We start from the raw sequence: 13,219 nt of genomic DNA on the forward strand, positions 1-13,219 counted from the left end.
GACGCTTCCTGTATGCACACTCTATAATGCTACACAGACGAGCGATTGCTTACGGAAAATAAACACAGTTATAGCTCGCACTTCTGACTGCAAGTAGCTTTGGAAAGGCATCGGACGCTAGCAACAGTTTGGTGGAAAACTTGGAATCTTCAACCATTTCTGGTTGCCACTAAGTTCATTCATTCATTCATTCATTTTCTACCGCTTTTTCCTCACGAGGGTCGCGGGGGTGCTGGAGCCTATCCCAGCTGTCTTCGGGCGAGAGGCGGGGTACACCCTGGACTGGTCGCCAGCCAATCACAGGGCACATATAGACAAACAACCATTCACACTCACATTCATACCTATGGACAATTTGGAGTGGCCAATTAACCTAGCATGTTTTTGGAATGTGGGAGGAAACCGGAGTACCCGGAGAAAACCCACGCATGCACGGGGAGAACATGCAAACTCCACACAGAGATGGCCGAGGGGGACCGAACCCTGGTCTCCTAGCTGTGAGGTCTGCGCACTAACCACCAGGCCGCCGTGCCGCCTGCCACTAAGTTAGCGGAATAAATATTTAATGAACGGCATTAGCGCTAGCTCCGTGCAAACACGGTGAAAACAGCACAGAGCTTGTATCCTGAAACGCCCATATAAGGAAATCCGGTTCATTGTGATGTCACAGGGAGCTGCTGTTAGAAAAAAAAAACGGTCTTATCCAAAAACATACTTTTTGGAGCTCCAATAAATCCCTAAAAAAAATAATCCATTATATTTGAGCGGCGTTTCCTCTTTTGTCGCCTCGCCTCCGAGTCAGGCGTCAGGGTTCAGGACGTCTGACGGCGTGGGGGCCACCATGGTGGAGGTGCCGTCTGAAGCGTCTGTGGCCAGCGACAAGAGGACATTGTGTTCCTTCCTCCTCCATCTTTCTTTTTTTTTCAACTTTCTTCCTGCTTAACGCAGTCAGCCATGCCTTGCACACGGTTTGTTGTGGCCTCCAGATCAGAAGGAGGAAGCTGAATAATGTCTTCCTATTCTTCAAGGGGAGGGGCCACGCTTGGTTGATTAGAGAGAGCTGCTTTGGCTTTAAGTTCAGGACGCGCATAAAAGAAAGGAAATGCTTCTGTAGGCTAATCTAAACTTGAGAAATTTTTGCATTTTTCTTGACCGTCTGGACACTCATTTTTGTAATATAATTAGCATTTAATTTGCTAACAATATGTTACCATACTGAAGCAAGCACTTTGTTTTAGTTTTTATTTTTACAAAAACAGCTTGAGTGTGTAATAGGGTCGTTGTTGAAATCATCATTTCATGTCATGGCTTTCCTTACAATATGATTTGATTCATCGTGATATCAAAATCGACATTATTATATAGAACAGTTCCATACAGATACAGTAATGCCTTGGTTAGCATCATTCATCAGACTCTAACCAAGGCAAGTTTTCTCATAGCAAATAACGGAAATCCAATTCATGCATTCCGTATACCCAACAACTCTGACCCACCATGTTGAAGACCGTTAGCGAGTCTCGGTGATTAATGACTTTTAGGCCAAAATTGGCTAACGTGATCCAAGCGTGTACTTCAGTGACCTCACACACAGACGGACAAATAAGAGTCGTGGTATTTGGAAGCTCTCTATCCTCCCTGACATGAAGATTGATGATTTGTTTATTAGATTTAGCATCGCAACATAATGGTCTCGCAGCATTAGCACCTCCCACCTAGCTCCTTTGTAAACAAACCACAAAGAGAATTAGCAAAGTGTCGTTGTGTGTCGTTCCCCAGAGATAAACATTAAGCGAAAGACAAAAGGATTTTTTTTTTCTTCTTTTTTTATTCCCTTGCAGCGATATAAAAGATGGCCCCCTCTGTGATTATTATTAGCAGTGTCATATTACCAACGGATGCCTGCTAGCCACGGAGATTGTCCTAAATATGAGCCCGGCAGGAAGTACCCCTTAACTCTAATTCACATTAGAATCAGATCGCCCCGCTAAGACCTCATCAGTTTTTACGACCGCTCCGCCCAGCCGGTCTGGCCAAGTGTGTCCCATTGAGCGAGGCGGGCCTCACGCACCGCCGTTACCGCTCCTCTTTTTCATTTCCTGTCGGCCCAAACGATGGCGAGCTTGAAATAACTCAAAATGCTCACCAGGTAAAATATTGTGGGTATTTTTTTTTTTTTTTTTACCGTGATTCTGATATTTTACCATAAATAGCAATATAAAAGAGCACCAATTTTTTTTTTTTTAATTATTGTCTCAGCACACAACTCTGGTGCGTTCAAGGACACCGAACAAACAGACTTAAACATGTACAAATGGTTGGCATCTAGGGGAATCTAACTGTATGAGAAGTTTGCTACTAAAGTGGAGATCCATGGTTTTTTAGCAGCTATGCATTCCTCTAAGCCAGGGGTGGGCAAACTACGGCCCCGGGGGCCACGTGCAGCCCACCAAGCGTTTGAATCCGGCCCGCCAGTATTTCAACTTTTAACACACAAGCTGGCAACATGACTTGCATGTCAAAAAACAGAAAAAAAAAATTTAATTTAAAATTCAATTTGGTAATTTATGTGGTTTGATGTTTAAAGTGCTCCTGAAAAATGAGAACATATAGCTAATAGCATGGCACTTTTATAGATTAAATTAGACGACTCATTCAATTCAGAATATTAGAATTCATTCATTCATTCATTTATGCAACTTTTGAAGGCAACTTTTAATGCATGCACATGCTTGCTAATATGCTAATATGACATTTTCAAGTCTTATGCACCCATCTTAAGTAAGTGTAAAATTACTACAGCTTCTATTTGGAGTATTTGGATAACCAAGCAACCATCCATTGTAACCAACAGGCAATGAAGAGACAAGGAAGAGTCACAAAGAAAGACACAGAGAGAGAGGCTGACAAGGTGTGTGATGAAGGACTTCTGAAGCTGTTTAATCGTGATGCCTGTCAAGACGACTGATTTTCGCTCCCAGGAGGAGGAGAAGAAAGACGATGGCGATTAATGACAGGTAGGCTACTATTTAAGCTAACGTTTAACTCGCCATCTTACACTGTTCACCTAGCCGTGTTACGATGCTCTGCTTGGACTAAAGCATTTAATCAAAAGTTGTCCAAATATTTATGTGTAACATCTTTCTGTGATGCATGTTTTCTCCGGATATTCCGGTTTCCTCCCACATTCCGAAAACATGCACGTTACATTCAATGGAGTAAGACATTTGAGACTTCTTCAGAGACTTTGAGGGTTGTGGAACAAAAACATCAAGCGCCAAAAAAAAGTCAGATGATCGGGACGACCCTCGGCCCAAATGTAGGTTGTTACTGTTGCCCAATAACCATTGGACCGCATCTGCCAGAGAAGGGTTTTAAGAAGAAAAAACATCTTCAAATGCCTCATATCGAAATTTTTGAATTTATGTAAGAGCGCCAAAGATGGGACATTGAAAGGTGGAAGAAAGTTTTGAGAGAAAAAATGTAACCTTGTCGGTCTTGGTGGCTTCCAACGTTACTGGCATGACAAGAAGATCCGACATTAAATGTTTTCCACAGGGGAAGTGGGGGCCATCATGATCTTTCAGTGGAACAATGGAGCTTCAGCTTGTGCAGGGGCGTCAATTGGCGGTTGGCTATGTGGAAACGTTGCAGGGGGCATCCCTCATGACTGAAGACCCTCGTCTGTGTGGTCATAAACACTTCAGTTCACAATCAGGCATCAGTTCCAGATCAGATCAAGTATGGAGAAATCGTTTTTGCTCTTAAAATTTAGTGGGTGCAGATTACGAAATTATGGTATTTTTCATGGAAAAAATTCAGTTTTCATTGGTTCAGACCAAATGAATAACAAAAACCCAGATACAGTAAACCTCGCATATATCGGATTCAATTGTTCCCACTGGTTTTGTCCGATATAAGCGAAATCCGTTATATGCGTATACCGGAAAATGTCCGTTTTACGCATATATCGGATTTATATCCGGTATATGCGTAAATGGGATTTTATCCATTATAAAAAGGCACTTCCTTGACTGTTTCCAATGTACCTGGACTGGGCAATGAAAAGAGACGTAAGGTCATGAGAATTTAACTAAGAAATTGTTAATTAAGCTAGGCCCCGTTACGCCCGTCAGGCCTACGTTATTTCCAATAGTGAGGTTAAGATCTCATTCCCTGCTGTGCTAGTATTATTGACGTCACTCACTTTTAGATTTGTCCGAAATCTGGAGCCAGGAGAAAGACAATAGCCAGTGACATCAACAAGATTAGCATAACGATGCGGCCATCCGATATATGCCAGGGAAATTTCATGGAAATGCATTGGAACAGGACTGGAGATTTTGTTTCGAAATAGGCGAAATCCGTTATAAAAAATCCGATATATGCAATGAATTTTTATTGGAAATATTGGTTCTTTTTTATCTGTCCGTTGTGAGCGAATTTCCGATATACGTATCCCAGTCCAATATATCCGAGGTTTACTGTACCTCTGTATTTCACTAATTACACTACATAGTTTTTGTCTCTTTGAGGGAGTTTTTCCGGGTCGGTTCTAGACCTGTAAACAAAATTGACTTACTTGACTTTTTGTAAGAAATCCTAATCTCTCCAACGGACATTAGATTAGATTAGATTCAACTTTATTGTTATTGCTCATGTCACTTGTACAGGGCAACAAAATGCAGTTAGCATCCAACCAGAAGTGCAATTTTTTATAAGTACATTAGTATGGACAGATCTATGTAAATAAAACTATACAGGCTATGACTATAATACAGTGAGGATATGTACAGGGATATAAATGACTATAATATGGCTATTGTAGATTATACAGATTATAAACAGTATGGGTATGACGATATATAATAACAGTAATATATACAGTATTGCAATGGAGTGACTAGGGTATGGAAATGACTATAATATGGCTATTGTAGATTATACAGATTATAAACAGTATGGATATGACAATATATAATAGCAGTAATATGTACAGTATTGCAGTGAAGTGACTAGAGTAGAGTATGGTTATTGCAGATTATGTAAATTATAAACAGTATGATCAATGAATCAACAGATAGTATATGTACAATAGTGCAATGAAGTGATGGGGGAGGGCATAGGTCAGCGGGGGGATGTACGTAGTGGAATGGGTGGGCAATTAAAAAGTACTCGTCCAACTTTTCCTACATGTGAAAAAGGGCCAACTCCGGCTGCTCTGCCACTCAGCAGTACTTTTGACTCTTAATGCATTTTTAATATCCTTAATGACAGCAGAGGAATGATGCCATTAAGACTTGAACTCGTCTTCCTGAGAGGAACCGTTTTTTTTTTTTTTTTTTTGGAGGGGTAATAATTTAATATAGATTAACGCCCCATGGTAATGAGCAAGGCCGCTACTAAAAAGTAAGAAGTCTCTCTTTTTTTTGTTGAAGGAAATGATCTTTTATTAAAGCTAGTGTCCATCCAAAGGACGAGGATGATTGTGTCCTCCTGGTAATTTACCTCGCGGACCTTGTGTGCTGCTCAAGTGTGAATCAATTTGTAAAGGATAGTTAAATTCCTATAACAACCTCCCCCTTTTCTTCACACTTGACTATCTCAGGCCGGCTATTAAAATATAAAATCAGGAAAAAAAAAAAATGTCGTCTTATGAAGATGATCAAGAGGAAGGCCGCTCGTAGGATAAAACGAATGGCTGCGTCCCGTCTATGGAGTGACCTCCCTTCCTGTGCACCGCGCACATGTGACGAGCGCATGCGTTAGCTCAAGAGACAAATAAACAAGCGCGGAATCCTAAATGAATAAAACAAGAAGTGGGGGGGGGGGGTGGGTGTTCGGCTCGGACTCTGATGTCCCTTGGCAAAACTCTTTTATCATATTCAGCAAAGGAAGAGACTTTATTTTATTGATTTAGCGAGGAGGGAAAAAGTCCCAGAGGCACTAAAAGGAACAGGCAATGATTAATGTCCCTCTCAGAAAAAGAAATTATATGGAATAAATTAAACTAGTGCGGCAGCAAATTGAAAAATAAGGATGTAAATGAGCTCTGAATGCTTAATATCTTATGAGGAAAAATAGTCAATGAGGCCCAAAAATGATGAGGGATCGCCACAGAAACATGATATTAGCTCTAATGAGCGAGGCCCCGCGCTGTCAGAATCGACCTGTCAAAAGGGATCCTCGTGAAAAATGAGCATTTTTCAAACAATTGTAGGAAAGGGACCGAGGAGCCCACGTGGCACCGGGCGTGGACGCCCTTCGTTGACCAAATCACAGAGTCATGCTAACCGCAGCATCTGTTGCCATGACGGCCAAGGCGCCGATGTAGTCGCACGTCTTTCCGTTCGAGAATCATGCGGGTCAGCATCATTACCAACGTGGCGTTCGTGACACCGGCTCATTTTTACTTTCGTGCAAACGTGCCATGATTTTTCTTAAAAAGGTCAAGCTGCTGAGAGAGCGATACGCTAGTATTTGTCATTGGGACTCATTGGGATTCACACCCGCCACTATCACTCATCACGGCTACTTTCAGTTTTACAGGTTTTTATTCAGTAGAATCTGGTTCGAAGGATTTAGTTTGAAAGGATTCCAAGGTTCCAATAAAGTGATCCTAAAGATTTAGTTCTAAGGACTTGGCTCTAAGAGTGAGGTTCTAAAGATTGTGTTTGAAGAAGAAGATTTGGTTCTAAGATTTAGTTCTAAAGACTTAGCTCGAAGAATGTGGTTCGAAGGATTTTTGTTCTAAGGGTTTGACTCTAGGAATTTTGTTCCAATTATTTAGTTCTAAGAATTGGCTCTAAGAATGCAGTTTGAAGGATTTTCGTTTAAGGATTTGACTCTAAGAATTTGGTTCTAATGATTTAGTTCTAAGAATTGGCTCAAAGAATTTGACTCGAAGGATTTTTGTTCTAAAGACTTAGCTCTAAGAATGTGGTTCAAAGGATTTTTGTTGTAAGGATATGACTCTAAGAATTTTGTTCCAATTATTTAGTTCTAAGAATTGGCTAAGAATGCAGTTTGACTGATTTTTTTTGTTCTAAGGATTTGATTCTAAGAATTTGGTTCTAATAATTTGTTCGAATTTGTTCGAAGAACTGGCTCAAAGAATGTGGTTCGAAGGATTTTCGTTCTTAGAATTTGACTCTACAAATTTGGTTCTAATGATTTCGTTCTAAGAACTGGATCGAAGAATGTGGTTCTAAGGATTTTTGTTCTTAAGATTTGACTCTATAAATTTGGTTCTAATGATTTCGTTCTAAGAACTGGATCGAAGAATGTGGTTCGAAGGATTTTTGTTCTTACGATTTGACTCTATAAATTTGGTTCTAATGATTTCGTTCTAAGAACCGGATCGAAGAATGTGGTTCGAAGGATTTTCGTTCTTAGGATTTGACTCTGTAAATTTGGTTCTAATGATTTCGTGCTAAGAACTGGATCGAAGAATGTGGTTCGAAGGATTTTTGTTCTTAGGATTTGACTCTATAAATTTGGTTCTAATGATTTCTTTCTAAGAACTGGATCGAAGAATGTGGTTCGAAGGATTTTCGTTCTTAGGATTTGACTCTATAAATTTGGTTCTAATGATTTTGTTCTAAGAACTGGATCGAAGAATGTGGTTCGAATGATTTTTGTTCTTAGGATTTGACTCTATAAATTTGGTTCTAATGATTTCGTTTTAAGAACAGGATCAAAGAATGTGGTTTGAAGGATGTTTGTTCAAAGGATTTGACTCTGTGAATTTTGTTCCAATTATTTAGTTCTAAGAATTGGCTCTAAGAATGCAGTTTGAAGGATTTTCATTCTAAGGATTTGACTATAAATTTGGTTTTAATGATTTTGTTCTAAGAACTTGCTCAAAGAATGTGGTTCGAAGGATTTTTATTCTAAGGATTTGACTCTAAGAATTTGGTTCTAATGGAACTGACTCTAAGAATCAGGGAGGAGCGAGTCCACCACTATCCGTATCTGTTGACCCATCTAAATGATCTGTACTCGGAAAGGTTGGGGCAAAAACCGGACGTTCCCTGCCAGACTTATTAGTTTTTAGTATCAAATCTTCTACAACTTTTAGTCTTTTCTTAGCTACTTTCTTTCTTTTATTTTTCCAGTTTTATTTCATATTTTGTTTGTTCACATCCACAAATGGCCAGCAGGCCACAATTTGGACATACCTGGTGTACATATTTTACAGGGAGGAGGAGTGGGCACAGACCGGGTTGAGGTGCACTCCGGCGGCGCGACAAGTCTCTTGTGAGGATTACACAGTTAGCATGACGAAAGAAACACTTCATCGCTTTCTCTTTTGATGCGCGCCACGTGGGAATTGGGAGAGCGGCGTTACGATGCATGCAAATCAAACGAGTCTGGAGGGACGGCACTTCCACGGCTTTCCTGCAACGATCCAGTATTTTGTATCCATCCGATACAAACAAGACCACAAGGCTCTGTACCTAATGATATTTTTAATAAACTTTATTCCCAACAACTACAGAACAGTTTACAAACCCGATGAGATTTGGGTCTAACAATTTGGTCCTCAGGATTTGGCTTGAAGGTCTTGGTTCTAATGATCCGGTTTGAAGGATTTGTGTCTTTTTTTTTTTTAAATGTGGTTCTAAGGATTTGGTTCTAAAGACTCAAAGGATGGCTTCTAAGGAGTCATTGTGGAGTCAGTGCTCTGCATTTGTCTGAAGTGTGAGTGGGTGAAGATGCAATGGGGGTCTTGGCGGGTGGGGGTTCAGATGCTTGCATTGCTGCACCCCCCTCCGCCCCCCCCCCCCCTTTTAAGTTCAGATGGATAGACATTGAAGAGGGTTCCTTCAGTCGGAACCTTTAATTATGACTCTTTAAAGCTCAGTGACAGCAGATGTTGAACACCTTTGGTGGTTGGCTAACCCCCCCCAACCCCCACTCCAAGTCGGGAAGCGATGGGGGGGGGGTGGGCTAAGACACACACTGAATCAAAACCGAGTAGATATGCTTGATGTGGTTTCCTGTGATACAACTTTAACACGCGTGTAGTTAAAAGTGATGACATACAAGAAGGCACCAGTCGGAGGGGGGGTTGTTGGGGGGGGGGACAATGGAGGCTGTAAATCCACTCTGCTTGTTGTTTACATTTTTACACCCTCTCCTCTGGTCTGAAGGGTAAAGCATCATCACCTTGCTTCAGTGCACACCTCATAAAGCTAAAGAAAGCGCCCGTCAAAGCGGAGGCGTATCTGATCGTGGTCGGACACAACATTAGGTACACCGGCGCGGTACCATGTAATCTCATGCGATACGATAACAATGGCCGCAGATTAGAAGAAACCAACGCGCTTAATCGTGCATTGAGAGTTTTTTTTATTCTATTTACACGAGCGGTTATATTGGCATCAAGGTCATAAAACGGGATCGTTGACTTGGATTTCCTGACATGATGCTCATTTTATTATGAATTAAGCATCTAATTTATCATTTAATTGGTCCACCTCGCTTACACACACACACACACACACACACACACACACATAATGTCTGCAGAGGTGCTAGTATATGGACCACAGAGTATTTGTGTCAATGTCAAGTCAGGTGACACACTCTAAACGTGGGATACGCTGACACCGAAGCCGTTTGCCTCAATCTATAAGCTTTGCCTGACTGACCACGTGTGTGTGTGTGTGTGTGTGTTTGTGTGTGTGTGTGTGTGTGTGTGTGTGTAACAGATAACCCTTTTGCCGCTATACACTAAGTAAACACTTTTACACTGCTGCTACTGCAAAGAAAAGTCAGTTTAAAACCATTTCATTGCTCTATGTTCAAATATTGTCAATAATAATAATTATTATTATTATTATTATAATAATAATTATTATTATTATTATTGTTTAATTTAATTTATAATTTTAATTTATTTATATTTTTTTATATTATTATTATTATTTTAATTTATTTATTATTATTTTTATTTTATTTTTATTTTTTATTATTATTATTATTATTATAATAATAATAATAATAATTATTATTATTTAATTTAATTTATAATTTTAATTTATTTATATTTTTTTATATTATTATTATTATTTTAATTTATTTATTATTATTTTTATTTTATTTTTATTTTTTTATTATTATTATTATAACACTCACCTTCCAAAGGCTTTGCAAAACATACAAAGAAAATGTCAAAATAAAATAATAATAAATAAATAATAATAAAATATATATTTTTGATAATATTTATTTTAAATGGGGAAGCATTGTGGAAGTACAAATATTATTAAATTGTACAGATTGTTGTTATTGTTGACACTAATTAATTTCATTGCTGACTTACTTTCATTGATTTTTAAATGTCAATTTTAGGACTGAAGTAAACAAAATATAAAATTTTGAACATTTAATCTATCTGAAAAGTACCAAAATTATACTATTAAAAATTTAATAATATTAATAATATTATATTACTATTATTGTAGTATTATACTATGACACTTTTGAATATGTTTTAATGGTGGATTCAAAAGAGGCAACAATCTATCTGGAAAGTACCAAAATTATACTATTATAATATTAATAATATTAATAATATTATATTACTATTATTGTATTATACTATGACACTTTTGAATATGTTTTAATGGTGGATTCAAAAGAGGCAACAATCTATCTGGAAAGTACCAAAATTATACTATTATAATATTAATAATATTAATAATATTATATTACTGTTGACACTATTACTGTATATTGTTGACACTAATTAATTTCATTGCTGACTTACTTTCATTGATTTTTAAATGTCAATTTTAGGACTGAACCAAACAAAATATAAAATTTTGAACATTTAATCTATCTGGAAAGTACCAAAATTATACTATTAAAATATTCATAGTATAAATAATATTATTTTACTATTATTATATCATACTATGACACTTTTGAATATGTTTTAATGATGGATTCAAAAGAGGCGACCATCTTGGGACCAACCATTTGTATTAGCATGCTAGCATAGCATGCTAGCTGCCTTTTTTTTAGTGGTGTATTCTCACAACATTTTATGACAAGCTAAACATAAAGTGATGTTTGGGTAATAATTTCTATTTTGATGTTGCTAAAATAGTATTTGGTAAGCGCAAATATAAAATAGAGGAAGATATGCAACACTAATGGAAGACAATGAAAACAGAATAGGCTAGAATATAGTAGAATAAAATAAATAACATGATGTTTAGGGGATCAAAGCAAAATATAATTTTCATTCTCTAAAAGCAGGCATGACTTCATTTGTATTGTTATTACGGGGCAGGGTACTGTTACGCTCTAATGTCTAACGTGCGGCGGCTGAATAGAAAAGTTAAGTTAACAGAGCCGCGCATTAAGCATATTGTAACATTCATCACTGTCAAGCGGAGAGTTTGTAAAGATTTAAATGCACTCAACCGTGGAGAGTCCTTTTTTTTTTTTTTTTTTTTTTTCGGTTCAGCCCCCTACCTCTCCACATCGCCTTTTCCTTTGTCTACGAGTGGGAGGACACAGTCACTTGCCAGTTTATTAGGAACCCTTGGATATAACCATCAAAAAGTGTCGGCGGACGGCGTTGAGTTTGAAGCTTGCCGTGATGTCGTAGTAGAAGCTTATAAAAACAAATGGCTTCTAATGGAACTCACTCTAAAAATTAGAGAGGAGCGAGTACATTACTACAGTAAACCTCGGATATATCGGAGTCGGATATATCGGAAATTCGCTCACAACGGACAGATAAAAAAGAAGCGATTTTTCTGTAATGCATTTCCAATAAAAATTCATTGCATATATCGGATTTTTTATAACGGATTTCGCCTATTTCGGACAAAATCTCCAGTCCCGTTCCAATGCATTTCCATTAAATTTCCCTAGCATATATCGGATGGCCGCATCGTGGCGCTCCGATTCGCCGAATCGTGACAGGCCGCTATACGACGTCGTTTGCAGCGTTGCCTGCGCGTCCAGGTACATTGGAAACATAGTCAAGGAAGTGCCTTTTTATAACGCATAAAATCCGATTTACGCATATACCGGATATAAATCCGATATATGCGTAAAACGGACATTTTCCGGTATACGCATATAACGGATTTCGCTTATATCGGACAAAACCAGTGGGAACAATTGAATCCGATATATCCGAGGTTTACTGTATATGAATCTGCTGACGCATCAAAATGATCTGGATCTGGACTCGGAAAGGGTGGCGTATAACCCGGACGTGGGCGTGATTTGCCCATAAATTAGCATGGTTTAAGCGGAAATCAGTACATTAGTTGAAGTGAAATTAACGTGGATTTGCTTTATTGTTTCTTATCTATCTATATATGTACTGTGTATGCGTGTAAGTGATCTGCCAGACTTATTAATTTTTAGTATCAAATCTTCTACAACTTTTAGTCTTTTCTTAGCTACTTTATGCTTCTTTGTGTGATTTTTCCAGTTTTATTTTATTTGTTTTTATTTATTATTATTTGTGCCATTCACAGGCACATTGTACACATACCTGGTTTACATACCAGGTACTCCGGCGTCGCCACAAGCCTCCGGATCTGAGGATTACACAAGCAACCCGTGCATGAATGTAGCATCTAGCACTTTTAACATTAAAACAAATCACCTAACCTTTCCAACAGCCAGTGCTAAAAAAAAAATATATAATAAATATAATGGTTTATTACTTGCCAAGGGATCCTAGTCATATAGTAATTAAATCATCAATAATGGTGTATGTATTGGGGCGGGCGGGGGGCGGGGGGGTTGCTCGTATTCCGCGGCTACAGTTAGCATTTTCAAAGAAATGTAATGGAATTGCTTGTTTTTCTGTAGTCAGCATTATTTCTGTCGATGTGGGTTAACCCTTTCATGCATGACCCATGATAAACTGAGATAAAAAAATGTTACTAAGTGTTTTTATGTGTCTTTAGACATAAAAATAAGAACTGATTTGGTTCTGTTTTTATACACCAAATTTTCAAGAAGTTATGAATATGTCCACATAGGTGGACAGCATGCGTTTGTGAATTTTGACAAAACGAGACAAACAGCAGTGCTTCAATTGACAAAACTCATCAAACTGCAGAGCTTCAACTGACAAACTACACAAACTATAGTGCATCAACTGACAACCTCACAAGGTTAGGGATAGGCCACAGATGAGGTGGTACAACCCTGCTACAACGCTGCATGCTTATGC

At 38.3% G+C, this 13,219-nt stretch overlaps 1 protein-coding gene across 3 annotated transcripts in view; it reads left to right on the plus strand.

The window, feature by feature from the left end:
- fbxl15 (F-box and leucine-rich repeat protein 15) overlaps nucleotides 1–13,219 on the plus strand; it is a 159,590-nt gene that overhangs the window by 127,275 nt on the left and 19,096 nt on the right. For all 3 annotated transcript variants that reach the window (XM_058061052.1, XM_058061049.1, XM_058061051.1), the window contains one exon: nucleotides 2,855–3,017. The gene's annotated coding sequence lies outside the window, so the exon portion shown is untranslated. The remainder of the gene's footprint in view (nucleotides 1–2,854; nucleotides 3,018–13,219) is intronic.

The sequence above is a fragment of the Doryrhamphus excisus genome, chromosome 22 (assembly GCF_030265055.1).
Source record: "Doryrhamphus excisus isolate RoL2022-K1 chromosome 22, RoL_Dexc_1.0, whole genome shotgun sequence".
Lineage (NCBI taxonomy): Eukaryota > Metazoa > Chordata > Actinopteri > Syngnathiformes > Syngnathidae > Doryrhamphus > Doryrhamphus excisus.